We start from the raw sequence: 14977 nt of genomic DNA, 5'->3' as shown, positions 1-14977 counted from the left end.
AACTGGACCACCTTGCTGTGTCATTCTCTTCCCACTTTCTGTTCATTCCTCCCTTCTGGACTTTTCATCCTTGCTGCCATATACCACCAGTGCCAGCAACTGGTGTAAGCAGAAGTCTGAGACCCAAACGATGGAACAATCTCTTTTAGGGCTAAGACAAGTAAACAAAGCTGTTATGTCATGCCACATAGTCCTGCTCGCCTGTAATTTGGCACAGGTTGGGTGACACAATGTGTTTCATTAATCAGAAATGCTTTGATGTTTCATCAGTTACTGTCTTTGCAAGTTTTCCCAGTTTTGCCATAGGATATGTTCTTTCTTATATGTTGTGCAATATTATTAGACCTGCTTCAAACAGGTTATATTTGCATGTTGATACAATAGTTATGTCAGGGAGTCATTTGGAATATGCCTCTCCATGTAGTACCATTTAATGTCTGAGTGCCAAGAGATGCTGACTGCTATGTTTCCTGTGAGATTGAAAGAGGAGCTCAAGAAGTACTTTGGCTGTGCAAGTCAGTCCTAAATAATACTCTTGATAAGTCAGGCAAAAAAAGATTTATGCCAGTTTCAGTAACTGTGATATATGTCCAAATTTCAGATGAAATTTGGCCGTCTACAGTCAGCAAATTTATCCTAACTAAAATTTTTTCAGGATCTTTATTCCCATTAACAATAAAATTCTGAAATCAGAATTCTGTTTCTTATATACAAACCAGTCATTTTCAATGGTAGAACGGTTTTAAATACGGGTCACTGAGAGTATTTAAATAGTGTTAAAATATTACTAAATAGATCAGTTTTTTTAACAGTTAAACTGAGTTTCTCAGAAGAGAATTTTCTTTCCATCAGCTGTTGACTCAAATGGTAAAAAGCTATCAAAGATTAAAGCAGAAACTCATCACTTTACAGACTGGAATTATGTGCTCTATTCTGAACCAAATACATGTTAATACACACATATACATTCCCATTAAGCATATATCATATCTCATCAATACATAATTAATTTCAAAGAGACAAGAAACTATATTGCACATTGGTAGATTTAGTAAAGATAAGCTAACATTTTCTTAGAAAAAATAGTAAATTTAGGACCTCCCCAAGGTTTTACTCAATGCATTCTTACTATCTTGATCTTTGGATTAGACTGGACACTCTTCTACGAATGTTCAGTATCAACAGCCGTGAGTTTAAGCCTCCTTTACACGATACTGTTTGCTTTTCTCAAAGCAATACCTGCAGACTGTAACTATCTGTGACAGATTCTATAGAAATATAGTGTAAAAAGAAGTCTTGCTTCAGCATATTCAAAATACAACTTTTCCATTAAAATTAATGGAACTTTTTATACTTCAACAGACAGTGGATGAGGCTGAGCAGCTTCTGTCTCTCAATCCATAAATGGTCCTCTACCTCTGTGCCATTGTGATGGTAGGATTATGGCTTAATTTCAGAAAAACCCTGGCAAGCTAAGGGAGCCAGAGAAGAGAGAGTCTGATATCAAAGTTAAGACGCAAGGACTAGCTAAGAATAGAATTTACAGGTCAGAGGTATTTTTACATTTATATGTAAATACGATAAATTAGTGACAGCACCAGACCTGGCTACCTGCCCATGGCATTTGCTCACACTTCGTGAGTGTGCCTGTTGCAAACTCACTGGACCTGTTATAAGTGTACTTGCCTTGCACCTGTAAGGCACTGATTCCCTGCTGTCTGGTATGTTGTGTAGATACTCGTCCCAGTGCCAACTGGCTTAAATTCTATTGGATTTGAAGGATGAGCTTTATTTGCAGTAGCTCGTTCCAGACTGCTGAGACATCTTTGATCTTTGTTGCTATGTACCTGGTCACCAAAAGAGAAGCATCAGCAAGATACAACTTTCTTAACGGACTTTTTAGCTGATGCTATGTTTTAGAAAATATTATATTTTATGTCTGGTTTCACTCAGATAACTGCTTCCTGATGCCTTCCTCATTTCTTAGACATGAAGTTAGTTTAGGCAAGTCCACAGACCCAATATCCTGTCATTTCTGGATGCCTGCAGCATAAAGGAAGGGAAAACCATCTTTTTTCCTGGATGGACTACAAAATATTGTTTAATTGCATTTTTGATGCAAACTTCAGTGACGATTCAGCCCTATATTAAAGCAAGATGAAGACCTATTATAGATTTTACTTTTACTGAAATGTTAGCTGTAGCTTGATTTTGCTGAAGAATGGGAACAGAGACTGTTTTCTGAGTGTTTTAAAATTAAATTATAAAAGTACAGATTGTACTAGATACTGTACAGGAGAACAGCTTAGCACAATTTAATGATCATGGAAAGCACAGCTGTCCAAGATAATTAAGAAAATCCTAGCAGATCTTCAGCATGGTCAGTCTAGTGTACAGTCAGGGCATTGCAGTGCTGCATCTGAAGGTTGATCATGTTTGCATGCCTGTCCTCACACTTTCCAGCTAAATAGTAGCAAGGACGTGGATGATTATTAGAAAGCTGGAAATCAAATTGTCTGTTCCTCTTTTTTCTAGTAATATAGCACCAACATGAGACATAACGCTTTCAAAACTCCTGCTTTTCTGTAATTTTCTTTAATACCAGCTCTCACTCTATGAAATAATACGGAACTATACCATTTTTACTTCACTGAATAGTAGGCTTCTGTTAATTACTTTATTTCTCTCATCATTGAATGAATTTGCAGTGTGTACACTGTAAGTAATGAGAAGTACTTTTATACATCAAACTATTTGAAAGATCTTAATATTGGATTTACTTTTATTTAAAAAGTCATATGGAAGTACAATTACTTAAAAAATATTTGTGCAACTCATTTCCAATTCTTCTTAGTAAGCCAAGCAAACATGTTATATTATACTTACTAAAATCATATGTTAGATGGTAACATCTATAGTTAGCAAGTCCATTCCTGCTGTTGCATAGAACTACAGTGTGAAGTACCAATGACAGATTTATTTCACAGTGTAATACACCAGGGAATTACTCTAGTTCAGTGATATTCACTGGGAATTACTCTTCTTCAGTGCTGAAGGATTTAAATGTAGAAAGACTATGTATTATGCCATGTTAATGAACAACATAAGGCTGGTACTAACTAGCTAATGTCATAAGATGTGCTATACCAATATACTCCTCAAGGAAAATATAAATTTTCATAATTTGAAACCTACTGTCTGAACTTAAAAGATACAACTTATTCTAAGCCTTACAATGTCTGTGTTGTAGTGAGCTTTTTCTGTTTTTCTGACTAGATCACTTTTATAATGCTAGAGTAAAACAAGCCAAATCAATGGATTCATAATGGGAGGGCATGAATTTGTCTACAGAGAGTGCTGACATAAAGAAAAAAATAGCTAACAGAGACTTTTTTGCACTAGATAGTTTTCTGAAACATTTATGGATATAGAACCCCTACGTCCACTGAGATTTTTTTTTTTTGCTTATATGTGTATGCATTGCTCAAGATTTTTTTTTTAACTAAGACTAATATAGCTTGTAAAAATATAACTGGAAAACCAATAAATACATTTGAATATATGTACTAAAATCTACATGGTTGCTTTCTGAAATATTTTAATCTCTTAAAATCAGTTTGGAGACCTGAAAGCAATGAGACAACTCAGTTTGCAACATGACCTATGTTTTTATTTTTTTTTAAGATAAGTTGACATAGAGGTATAAGTCAGATAGATATGCAAAAAAAAATGTTGAACTATTGTTTATTGTAATCAAATATAAGATTCAAAAATGCATCAGTGGATCTTACCCACACTTATGGAAAGAATCTAAGCAACTTGATCAGTGTTCTATTATTTATTTTTTGCTATTTGTTAAAGAACAATTGTAAAGAGGTGGAAGGTTACCTCAGCATTTTACATTTGCACTGTAGGATATGTTCTCTGTCTGGGAGATATTACAGCTTAACAGATGTCTCCCAGATGGTCATCTGATACAAAGTCATACACAGAAGTCAGGTCAGCAACTTTGGAAATAAAATCCAACTCACAGGAAATATTTATAGTTGATCCAGCATGCAGCACTATGACCTTTATTAACATTTAAGGAAAAACAAGAGAAAAAGTTTACATACTTAGAATAGAAAACTTTTGCTGAAAATATCAGGAAAACTTTTAGTTTGGCATTCCTAAGGCCTGCCCAAAGTTAAAAAAAGAAAGAAAGAAAAGTTTAACATACTTAAGCCAGCAAACTTTTTGGTAAAAATATTAGTGAAACTTTTAGTTCCTGAGGCCTACTCAATGTCAAAAAAATACCAAAATTACCAAAAAAATACCAAAATGCCCGTAGTTGTCCAATTATTTATCTAAAAGCTATTCAAGCCATTTGGAGTTCAGACACACATCAACCTGTTATTTCTATCAATTAAAAGTCAAAGAATCATCCTTCTTCATGAGCGGAAGCAGAGGCTTACAGCATAAGTACAGCATATGATTTGTCTGCTCAACTTTGATGGAAAACTACCAAGGGACAAATGACATTAACAGGAAATAATTTTATCTCAGAACAGCTCTATCTGCCTCTTAACATGTAGACACCTCACTTAGGCACTCTGTGAACGCTATATTCAAAATTAAAATAAATATTAATGTTCATAGTTATCTATTTGAGGGGTTACTCACGAAGTCTAGCACTATGATCCCTAAAGTCAATGTAGAACAAAGCTACTAACTTAAAAGTGGTCTGCATTACCCCTGGAGGGGTTATACATCTCTTCTGGAACAGGGAAGCTTGTTTTGTAGCAGAAGCATCTCAGGCACATGCCTAAAGTTAAACAATTCTGCTCCTGTTGGGTTAGCTTTCAGCCAGATCAGCACACAGAAACATCCAGTGGTACGGCCGTAGCAGCAGTCTGCCAGCACAGGGAAGACAGCAGGACATGTGGTCTAGGGCGGAGGGAACGCCACTTCCGACAGCAGCATTAGTTAGCTTAAGCTGATTACAACATTATAACCCTTTCTTGCCAACTTGCCAAAACAATCATCCACATTGCACTAGAGTACTTCCAGATATTACACTGGAACTGTCCTTTCAACATTAGAGATCCAGCCAGACTATTCGCTATAACATTTCCTTTTACTCCGCTTTGGATTGTATAGGAAGTTTGTATTTCTCCCTCAGCAGTTGTGGGTCACTAATTTGTGTAGAATATTTCATTCGCGAAACAAAAAGTGTATGGTGACTTTATAGGTTTGAAAATTTATTTAAAGAATGAAAAAGGTGGATTGTGATTTCCAAGTCTGATTCTAATACCAGTTTTCCCAGTTTGTAATTCTGTGCATTGTATAGTTTACCTCAGGCTCCTATAACTGCTCAGAAAAGCGTTTATTAAGAGACTTCTGTAACACCATTTCAAGTGACATAACTTCTCACTGTGAGTAGCATGCTGGTTTAAAGATATTTCTGCATGGTAATGCAGTGCCTTTCTTGACTGCAAAGCCAGGTGGGCTGAATCTCAGCTGGGTGTTCCCAGAGCCTTGAGAAAAAGTCTTAAGACTTTCAAAGCTTTTTAATTCTAAATTGGCCTTAGTCTTATTTCAGGTTTGAAATAACTTATTTAACAAAATTTTTGAATTGCAGTGGCTGCTAAGGTGCTTTTACTCATACAACTTTAGTGCTCCTCATCTGCCTTTATAAAAGCGGCTACAGGATTTCAGTCACAAAAGACAGTTTCTCAGTTTATCCTGTTGCGTAAAGTGCAGTGATATGCTTTCTAAGATCTGGATGAAGGATTTGTTTTGGCTCTGGTTTTGGTTTTTATTGCTATTTGTCAAATACACAGGATGTAAAGTGAGCAATCTATGTGTAACATTTACTGCAGCCACTATTGTTGTCTAGCCATGAAAGTGTTAAAGGTTTAAGTGAAGATTTTCTTGATGCAAAAATGTGCTAGGCATTGTTTCTTTATAGATAATGAGGGATAATGAAGGAGCTTTAAAAAAATACATGAAGAGGAGGACACGTGTCCTTGTAAGTTTAAAACATTTGGCTGTTAATCATGAAAGAAGGAGCCAAAGCAAGGACTTCAAAGACTGATAAGGAAAACATCTTGTTATGAGAAAAGATTAATGAGATCGGAAAATACCACAAATATTAAATAAGCAAGAAACAGCAGTAACTAGGGGAGAGGTTATTCTGGCAGGGGGAGATTGTGACCACCGACTCATGGAGACCACCTACCCTAAACAGACCCCAGACCCAAAAGAAAGGTGTGAAGGAAAAGGACTGAGCATGCAAAGTAATTTACATGTAAATTGAGAGAAAAATAACCAATTGTTTAAGAGAATAACAATGAATGTATAACTATGCTAATGCGTACTGTATAAATGTTTACTGACATTCTAGAAGGTGTGCGCTGCCTTGAGACAGGCACCCAAACTGCGCAACTTTGTCATAAAGCAGTATCTCGGCTCAGCGTGTGGATTGGCTTATTGCACACCGGGCGAACGAACCCAGATTTGGGAAAACACTACGACTCAGTGAAACCACATGGAATGGTCCTGGCCTAAGGTAGCCTGGTCTTAAAAGCACTAACCTTACAGGAAAAAAGGTCTAGTAAGATGATGATCTCTCCCTTGAAGACCCCTGCCAGATCGTTCTGAAAGCATACAGATGAAGGCATTGTGATGCTTCACTGAGTAGATTTTATTAAAGTTACACTACAAAAACATTGTCCTAAACATATAAAATACTTTGCTAGCCCCACAGCTTTTTTAGCTAGTGCACAAAAAGAAAAAGAACATTTGTCTTAAGGGGAGAATTAATACTTAAATATCATCATATAAAAATAAAAATCATTTGCTTTATAAAAGCCAGAAGAAAACAAGTGGACTTACGAGAGTGTGCACTTGAAAGCCTTCCAAAACAGTCATGCTCTTATTCAGTAGAATCAGAATAATAACACAGTAGATAAAAACTTTAATTAAGGTACAACTAGGAGAAGAACCTAGGGGGAAATACAGCCTTTTATAGTCGTGTCTTACATGAAGCAGAGCTGCAAAAGAACTTTTATAGACACTCTGCACTGGAAAGAATTTAACCGCTAGTGAATATTCCGTATGTTTTGCAGTTGGTTAAGATAGTGTTCTCTATTCTTCCTTTTAAATATGACTTGACTCCAATCTCAGGCTCACTTTGGCACCAATATATAAAGTAAATGTACACATCTAATATCAATGACTGTTTGAGCTCTTTTATTTATTTCACAATGGGTGAAATCCACTATAATCCCATATGAAATTTGTCATCTTATTCAGTGATTTACGCAAAGCCTTAGTGATAAGTGAGCTGCTGTAATTCAAGTCAATAAATCTCCAGATGACTCTTTAAATTTATCAAAGAAAATTCTCTTTGCAGCAGGGAAGCTTCTTCTGACCAATGACGTTCTGCCAGAGTAGAAACGGATATACCCACTAGCAACTAAAAATAGAGTTGAGACACAAAGAAAAAAGTTTTTTAAAAAAAAAAAAATTACTCTCAAACAAAATAGGAATCTGTAACAACCCAAGACTCTTCAGAGTTTGGGAATATATAGATGTATTTAAATCGAAATTCTGGTGATGAAGCCTCATGTATCAGTTTTAGTCCTTACAGTTGTACACCAACATTTTAAAGATCAGAAGAAGTCCAGGTAGAATGCTGATATCCTTACTACTACTGAATAAATACTTCATGCAGTACCTGGATATCAGTGGGACCATTAGTCTAAATTGCCCGGTCACAGGGTGGGAGAAGAAAACCGAGTAGTTTTCAGTCTCTGCTCTAGGTCTCTTAGAACCTAAGACTGGCCTCTGGTTAAGCCTGTAGAAAGCCTTCTGATGCTCTGTCGAGCTGCCTCGTTAGAATGTGTTACTGCATGCACACTGCCGCTGTGTAAGCATGCTCTGTAGATTCCAGGTCCCTAATACTGTCATTCTAGTGGCATAGAATTTTTCACTAATTTTAATGGCAAATATTTCACTTAAGGACTTTTACTTCATGTACTTGTTGCCTATAAGCATATAATCATTTTTTTGGAAGGCAGTTTTAGGTGTCTTTCAAGGTGTCAGTAAGCTTATACCTAGAAGTAAAACGAGTAACATCCTAGATATTTAGCGTAACTACTGCAACTTGGTGTCCTTTATATAAGCCTGCCTCAAAGTAAATTAGTAAAGACATACACCAAAACACGAGTTAGCATGCCTGTGTGACAGGAGCTTGGTTTCAGTACAATTGTGAATGAGTCTGCAAAAAGGAAGCTCACTTTTAAAATGAATGTTGAATTATGCCTCGGCTCGGCCTGCCGTGGATATAACAATGTCACGGTGAAGCTGGCGTTGTAGTGCAACGCAGCGATTTCCCGATTAGACCCCAGTGTGATTAGCAGATGCTATTTCACTGAGGGCGAAACAGGCTTTAGGTACTACTTATCATTCAAAGACTGTCATTTCCTTGCTTACATATTGAAAATAGGAACCAGATCTCTGGCTGGCAGAAGTAAACTACATGCATGTCAAGAAGTGGGAAAGGCTGATATTAAGCTAATTCCCAGCCTCTTTTGTGCTGGAACTGACAGGCACTGACCTAGCTTACAGGCTGTTCTGAATTGTATAACCTGTTTCCATTCCTGCGTTGTTTTTGACACATGGGGATCACCAGAGTGGACCTGTGCCTTTAACACTGCTATACAGGAGGCAGCTAGTTGAGTATGTATGCTTTGTCTGCTGCAATCAGTTTAACCTTATTGTAGTTAAAATTTCCCCAAGAGAAGCTGGAAGAATTACTGCAGAAATTATAAAGTGTTTGTAGGAGATCATAGAAATGGCAAATGGTGAAAAACAGCTATTCTTTTGAAATCACTTTGAGAAGATCATCAGCAAAATGGTGTTGTCTTTGAAAGTTTAATGGAGCTCTTGGCTAAGAGACCCAACAGTGTGGATCAAACCACTGCACTTCTTAATATACCAAGGGGAAATTTCTTACGGCAACAGAAATTAGAAATAACGCCTTTGGAAATAAGTAAGATCATTCACTTTTTAGCAATAGTTGCAAAATAGAAATGTCACCCTTAATTCTACATGCAGTTGCAGCATAGAAAAATAAATTCTAAAATTGAAACTAACACCATCATTCTAACTAATTACGTAGGACAGATAAACAGAAGGAAACACAAATCTGAATTTAAAATCTTCTCAGTATTCTTTCCACTTTTTGCAAATATCTTTACTCAAAGCAGCCCATATCTGCATCTACGAAAAATATATATATGCACAGCTTCTAGAATCATCTGAAATTCTCAGTATTGGCAGAAAAAGCTACTGCTAAGATGTGTGATCTATATGGATTGTATAAAATATAACTAGTCTATATATGGTAACAGCTACAAGGCATGTAAGAACAAGAAAGAAAACACCAATTTTTCATATATGAAACTTGCAGAGTTCTACAGAATGAAAGAATAACATTAACACTACATTATCGTTTGCAATTAAGAGTCACAGCATCATCTAGTGGTCAAATATGAGAAGTAGAATTCTAAGTGAATTATCCATTGTCGTTACTTTATTCAGACAGAAAAAATTTAAAGCATAAAGAAAATGGCTACTTCAGGGAGCATTGTGGGCAAAGCTGAGGAAAGCAGTTACTTGACTCAAGGCTTTTTAAAATATCTACTTTCTCTTTTCTTTTCACAGAAAATAAATTTAATAAAGCACAGTAATAGAGGAGACATCATGTATTCTCACCTGCTTTTTCTTTAACTATATTCAGATATACTCCGAATGGAAATAAAATCCTACTCAAAATGTACAAGTCAAGTGAAATGACATTTAGCAACCATTTTTCACTCTCTTCGAGGTTATATGTATGCTTGCATACTACCTAACAAAATACAGCTCTTGTCCATGCCTGAAGCTTCTACAGCATGTAGATGTGATACTAGAAGTAATAGGTATTATCTTGTCAACAGTATTCTGGTCCTTCTGTGACCTTACTTCCAAGGGTACTTTGTTACGCTACACTATTCATATTAATATGATGAAAGTTACAGAACTGCCACCACGAAAACTGAATTTTCCCCAGCAGTTTTGCTGTTTATGTGTCAATGCTGCTCTTGTGGTTTTCTCTTTTTTATTAGTAATGAAAACATTTTGCCCTGAGGCTTCTAAAACTGTTAACAAACACCTTGCTAGCCTTGTCTAGCTAACAAGCAATTAGGCAGAAAAAATATTTTTCGGGAACTGAATTTGAATGATATGTAACACTGCTTATATCTCCAATATTTTTGATCTACAGAGTTGTTATTGCAATAATGAGCTGGCAATATAGGATGTTACCCTGTAGGCCAGTAAATACAGTGTTGCCATTACTAATAATGAGCCATAGGCTTCCACTGAGTTTGCAAAGCCTCAGGACTGAGGCATGTCGGACTTGCTTTCCTTGAATTCATCAAGACCTGTCTGGAGCTTTGTCTTTACTTGTTTAGATGTAACATGAATTTTTCATATCAGGTGGCTATGCCAAAGTTCATTTACTTTTCTCTCCCTTTGTACTGAAAAATAGATTTGATATAATCTATAGTAACAACTAGTCATTCTGCATAGAATGAAATATTTTTCACTCTAATTTAATGCAGAAATACAGGCCAAATATGACAGTAGAGGCCTTGAAATCAATGAGGTGTATGGAGAAATTCTTGTCAACGTCTCAATTGGTCTGTATTCATAGAATCATAGAATGGCATAGAAGGGACCTTAGAGATCATCTAATCCAACCTCCCTGTCATGGGCAGGGACGTCTCTCAACTAGATCAGGCTACTCAAGGCTCCGTCCAACCTGGCCTTGAACACCTCCAGGGAGGAGGCATCCACATCCTCTGTGGGCAATTGTATGCAAATGTAGAGCAGTTGTAAAAGCTTTGTAGAAACCAGAGTGCAACACAGTATTTGTAACCTGTATTTTGAATCTATCAAGGAAAAGTAAGAGCAGACTTCACTCAAAGAACCAGTCAAACAGTCCTGGCAGCACACAGTTCTGCAAGTCACTTTTTGTATAGTTTCAGATCAGCTGTTTCATGTGGAGTTTGAGGGCTAAGATGGAACCTGTGATTTGAAATTATATGAATCTGTCTTTGACACTTGTCCCAAGAATAAGGCTGAGTAACCAAGTGTTGGATACGGTTTGATACAGAGACTTCTACTTGAGATGAAGGCATATTTGAGAACTATGTAGTTTATTTTTCCCCTCATGCTCTTCCACGGGGGAAATATATTTACTTATCAGCCAACTGACACAATCTGCTCTGCACCATGATCCACAAACTAAAGGATACAATTGCAGAAACAGCAAAGTCAGCGCTGATATCATCCTAAAGAACAGCTAATGCTGAACAGGTCAACATTTTTGATATTGAGAAAATTCACGTATCAACATACAATTGGAAGGCAATGAAATTTATGTATAGCTTTGAATATCTTTGGTTTCTTGTGCCAAACACTTGGTATACAAATATTAAAGTCACTAGACACTTTTAATACTGAAGTCAGAGTAATGATGTCACCAAATCCTATATGATGATTTAACTCTGATTCACAGGTAATAAATGTCCAATACTAGATAGCCTTTGATTAAACCAAGTCTCTTTTGATGACTTTTGAAATAAGGTAGAAAATATATGAATTAAAAAAAAAAAAAAAAAAGATGAAAGTGAAATAATGACTTTTGATAAGTGCCAAATTTGCAACGCTGGAGAACCAACATGATATTCCTGTGGATGTTATCATTCTAAAAGCCATGTGTTTGTTACACATTCCTCTTTCTGAAGGAAAACAGAGTGCCTCTCCTCTAACTATTTTTTGTCACCTGGAATTATTTCTTACATAGCTATAGATATCATCCCACAAGGCAGGAGGGACAGAAAGAGGGGAAACTGCAGGTTACAATTGCCAGATCTTGTGGTGTCAAACAGCTTGCTGAAAGTAGAACGTCAATTACTTCTGGAATGGCAGTGTATAGCTAAGTGTACAGGATCTTCATTTCAATATAAGGCAGCAGGCCTGAAAACTCATATCCCACTGATCTAGAACGCAGTTGTATTTGCATATAAAGTATTGATTGTATTTGGTGGAAAAAGACACTAAGTGTCTTACATGGAAGTGTAACACACAATAAGGCATTGGTCCCGAACCTGATCCCCTGGGGGCAGAAAAACCCAGGCACTCAGCTTACGCAGAGGTGTATTTTATGCTTCCACCTGAAAGGTTGTTGACACTTGCTTTAAGATATGAAATATGTCACCTTAGCGTTAGACATATAACCTGAGAACTGACTTTGAAAACTGCTGAAATGCAGCAGGTAGTTCTTCCCCTCGACATAACTGAGCGAAAGGCAATTTGTTTTGATTGATGCTTCACTGTTAAAATGTAGCACTTTACGATGAAGAGGAAGTGTTGCACTAAATGGTTTCCTGCTCCTATGCTGCAAGACATGCTCAAACATGCAGAAGCTCTTATAAAAAAATTTGTATTCGAACACAGGCTTGGAGGAAAAGCAACCAGAACACAACTGCATAGGGAAAGAAAGGCGAAAGGCATCACTGTTAGAACAAACCCTGCGAACTTTGTTTAAAAAGTAAATTACTAGAACTTGCTGCTGAGGCTTCTTGGTGTGCAAGGACAACACTTTCCGTATTCTGCTACTGGAATTCCAGCTGCCACAGTCTGCATAATGTACAGAAAATATACAGAGTAACAAAAGTCTTTCATGTATTTCATTAAAGGCAGAAAAATAACCAAGAAAAAAAATTTATAATTAGAAAAAAAAAAAATGAGGAAAGCATTTTTTTCTTCCCTCAAAGAGAAGTCACTAAGTATATAAGTGAAGAGATTGTTTTCTTTATAAAAGCCTTTTCTGACAGCATCTCAAATTCTATTAAAAGTTCTGACTGTTCTTTCGGGGGGAAGGAACTTGAATTAAAGTTATTTGGAGTTGCTGCTGTTGTAATCTGAAGGCTTTTTTCTTGTGTCAGTAAAGGAGGAATGCAAAACCAGAAGAGTCAGTAAATTCAATCCTACAGTCTTTCTGTAGTGGTAACTCTAATATGTAATTTCGTTAATGAAAGAATATGACCTCATTCTACAGTGTTAAAAAAAAAAAAAAATAGTGAGCCCACTAACTCATACAATCCAAAAGTACACTCATCTATTTCAAGTGGGCCCATACATATTTGTTTTATAAATTTTAAGAAATCAGTGTATCATTTAATGTGCCACTGATTTGCTGCTTTCATAAACAGCTGTACAGGGCAGGCTGAGTTGGATTCCTGTTACTTTGGACGACTGCATCTGCCCCTGGCCACTGCTTTATTTGATGTCACTAATGGGCAACTTTATGGGCTGGGTTATGAATGGTGTGCAAAACATCAGGCTATTCTGTAAAACTAGATTTCTTGATTTATTTTTTTTTTCAGACTTGTATTTCTTATCAACTCATTATATTTTAATTGGGAATTTGAAATTTTTGTCTTTATGAAGTTACCACACATTTATACAAATACAGCCACTTTCAACTGGATAAAAAAGGAGGAAAAAAAAATCACAGGGAGGTTAATTGTGGAGTGGAAAAGCTTGTCTGTGCAGGTTGTAGGATCTTCACCCTTAGGGTCTTTTGAGACCAGGGTGGAGAAAGTCCCAAGTGATGTGGTTGGAATTCAGTGTTGACCTTGCTTTGCATAGGAGGCTGGACTAGAGATCTCTGCAAAAGGAGCTCCTTCCTTTCTGACCTGAATGAGTCTCTAGTTCTGACTCATACTGGTATTACTAAGACACTTGCATTAAAATATCTCTCTGTATAACTAAAGAACTCCTAAACCTAGAATTTCAACACAAAATCATGATGCATCTGTGTTGAAGAATCCTATTGTTCAAATATCTACAAATTTAACATCTTGGAAAGTAAAAAAAAATAACACATTAGTCATCTGTTTCAAATGTGAGGATGAGGGGGAGAGAAGGAAAATAATTAATTGTTTTTGCTTTCTGCATCTTAGGAAAAAAACCCCGCACATTTGTATCACCTTGACTTGCATGATATTTTGTTAAACCTCTGCTCTAGAGATGTTCACCCTCAGCGGCCCGGTCCATCAGGGTGAACAGACTTTTAATGACTTTTTGTCTTTCTTTGAGAGGGATTCTGTGCTGAGAGGGACAGGTGGACTGAACAGCCATGAGATATTAGAGTTGTTTCCAGTGAAATTGTTCTTGTTACTTTAGTGTTCAATGTCACTACAAAATACACCTTTTTCTCAGCCTAGCCTGACCAGTATTGAGAACAGTGTTTCTTAGTTCTGAGAGGAAAACATATTTGAAATTATATCCTTATTTCACCATCTGGTGACTGATGTGCAGATTAATAATTGGAATGTACTACAGAGCTACAAGGAAAACAGGGAAGTTTGGTTTGCCTACGAGTTTCACAGACCTGTTGCCTATAAAAAGTTCTCGTATGTCACTACCCAGGAGTGAACTAGAAGTCAGGCCAACTTAAACAGGATGCAGCAGCACAGCCACCACAGACTTGCTTTGGCAATCCTGATGCTCCCATCTGCTACAATTGCATGTTGACTAGCATATCCCAGAAAGTCTTCTGGACTTTATACAAACCACAAGCCACACACAGAACTTACTAGGCTGGCCAGTGTTACTTCTAAAGTTTCAACAGCCTCAGAAAAAACAGTACTGCTGGTGTCATCAAGAAAGTACACTGCCATATTTGCATACTGTGCCAGTGCTTCCACTTGTTTCCAAGTTCACAGATATTTCCTAGCTTATATGAATGACTAACAACAAAAAATGCAGTAACGGATCCTGTAAGAAATTGCTACTAAATTTCTTCTTTTCTCCTAGATCCCTTTTGAGCATCCCGTGCTTCCCCAGTCTTTTTTCCCAACTCCTTCCCAAACTC

Source organism: Tauraco erythrolophus, chromosome 10 (assembly GCF_009769465.1).
Source record: "Tauraco erythrolophus isolate bTauEry1 chromosome 10, bTauEry1.pri, whole genome shotgun sequence".
In the NCBI taxonomy this organism is placed as follows: Eukaryota; Metazoa; Chordata; class Aves; order Musophagiformes; family Musophagidae; genus Tauraco; species Tauraco erythrolophus.
Note: the sequence above shows the minus strand (reverse complement) of the source record.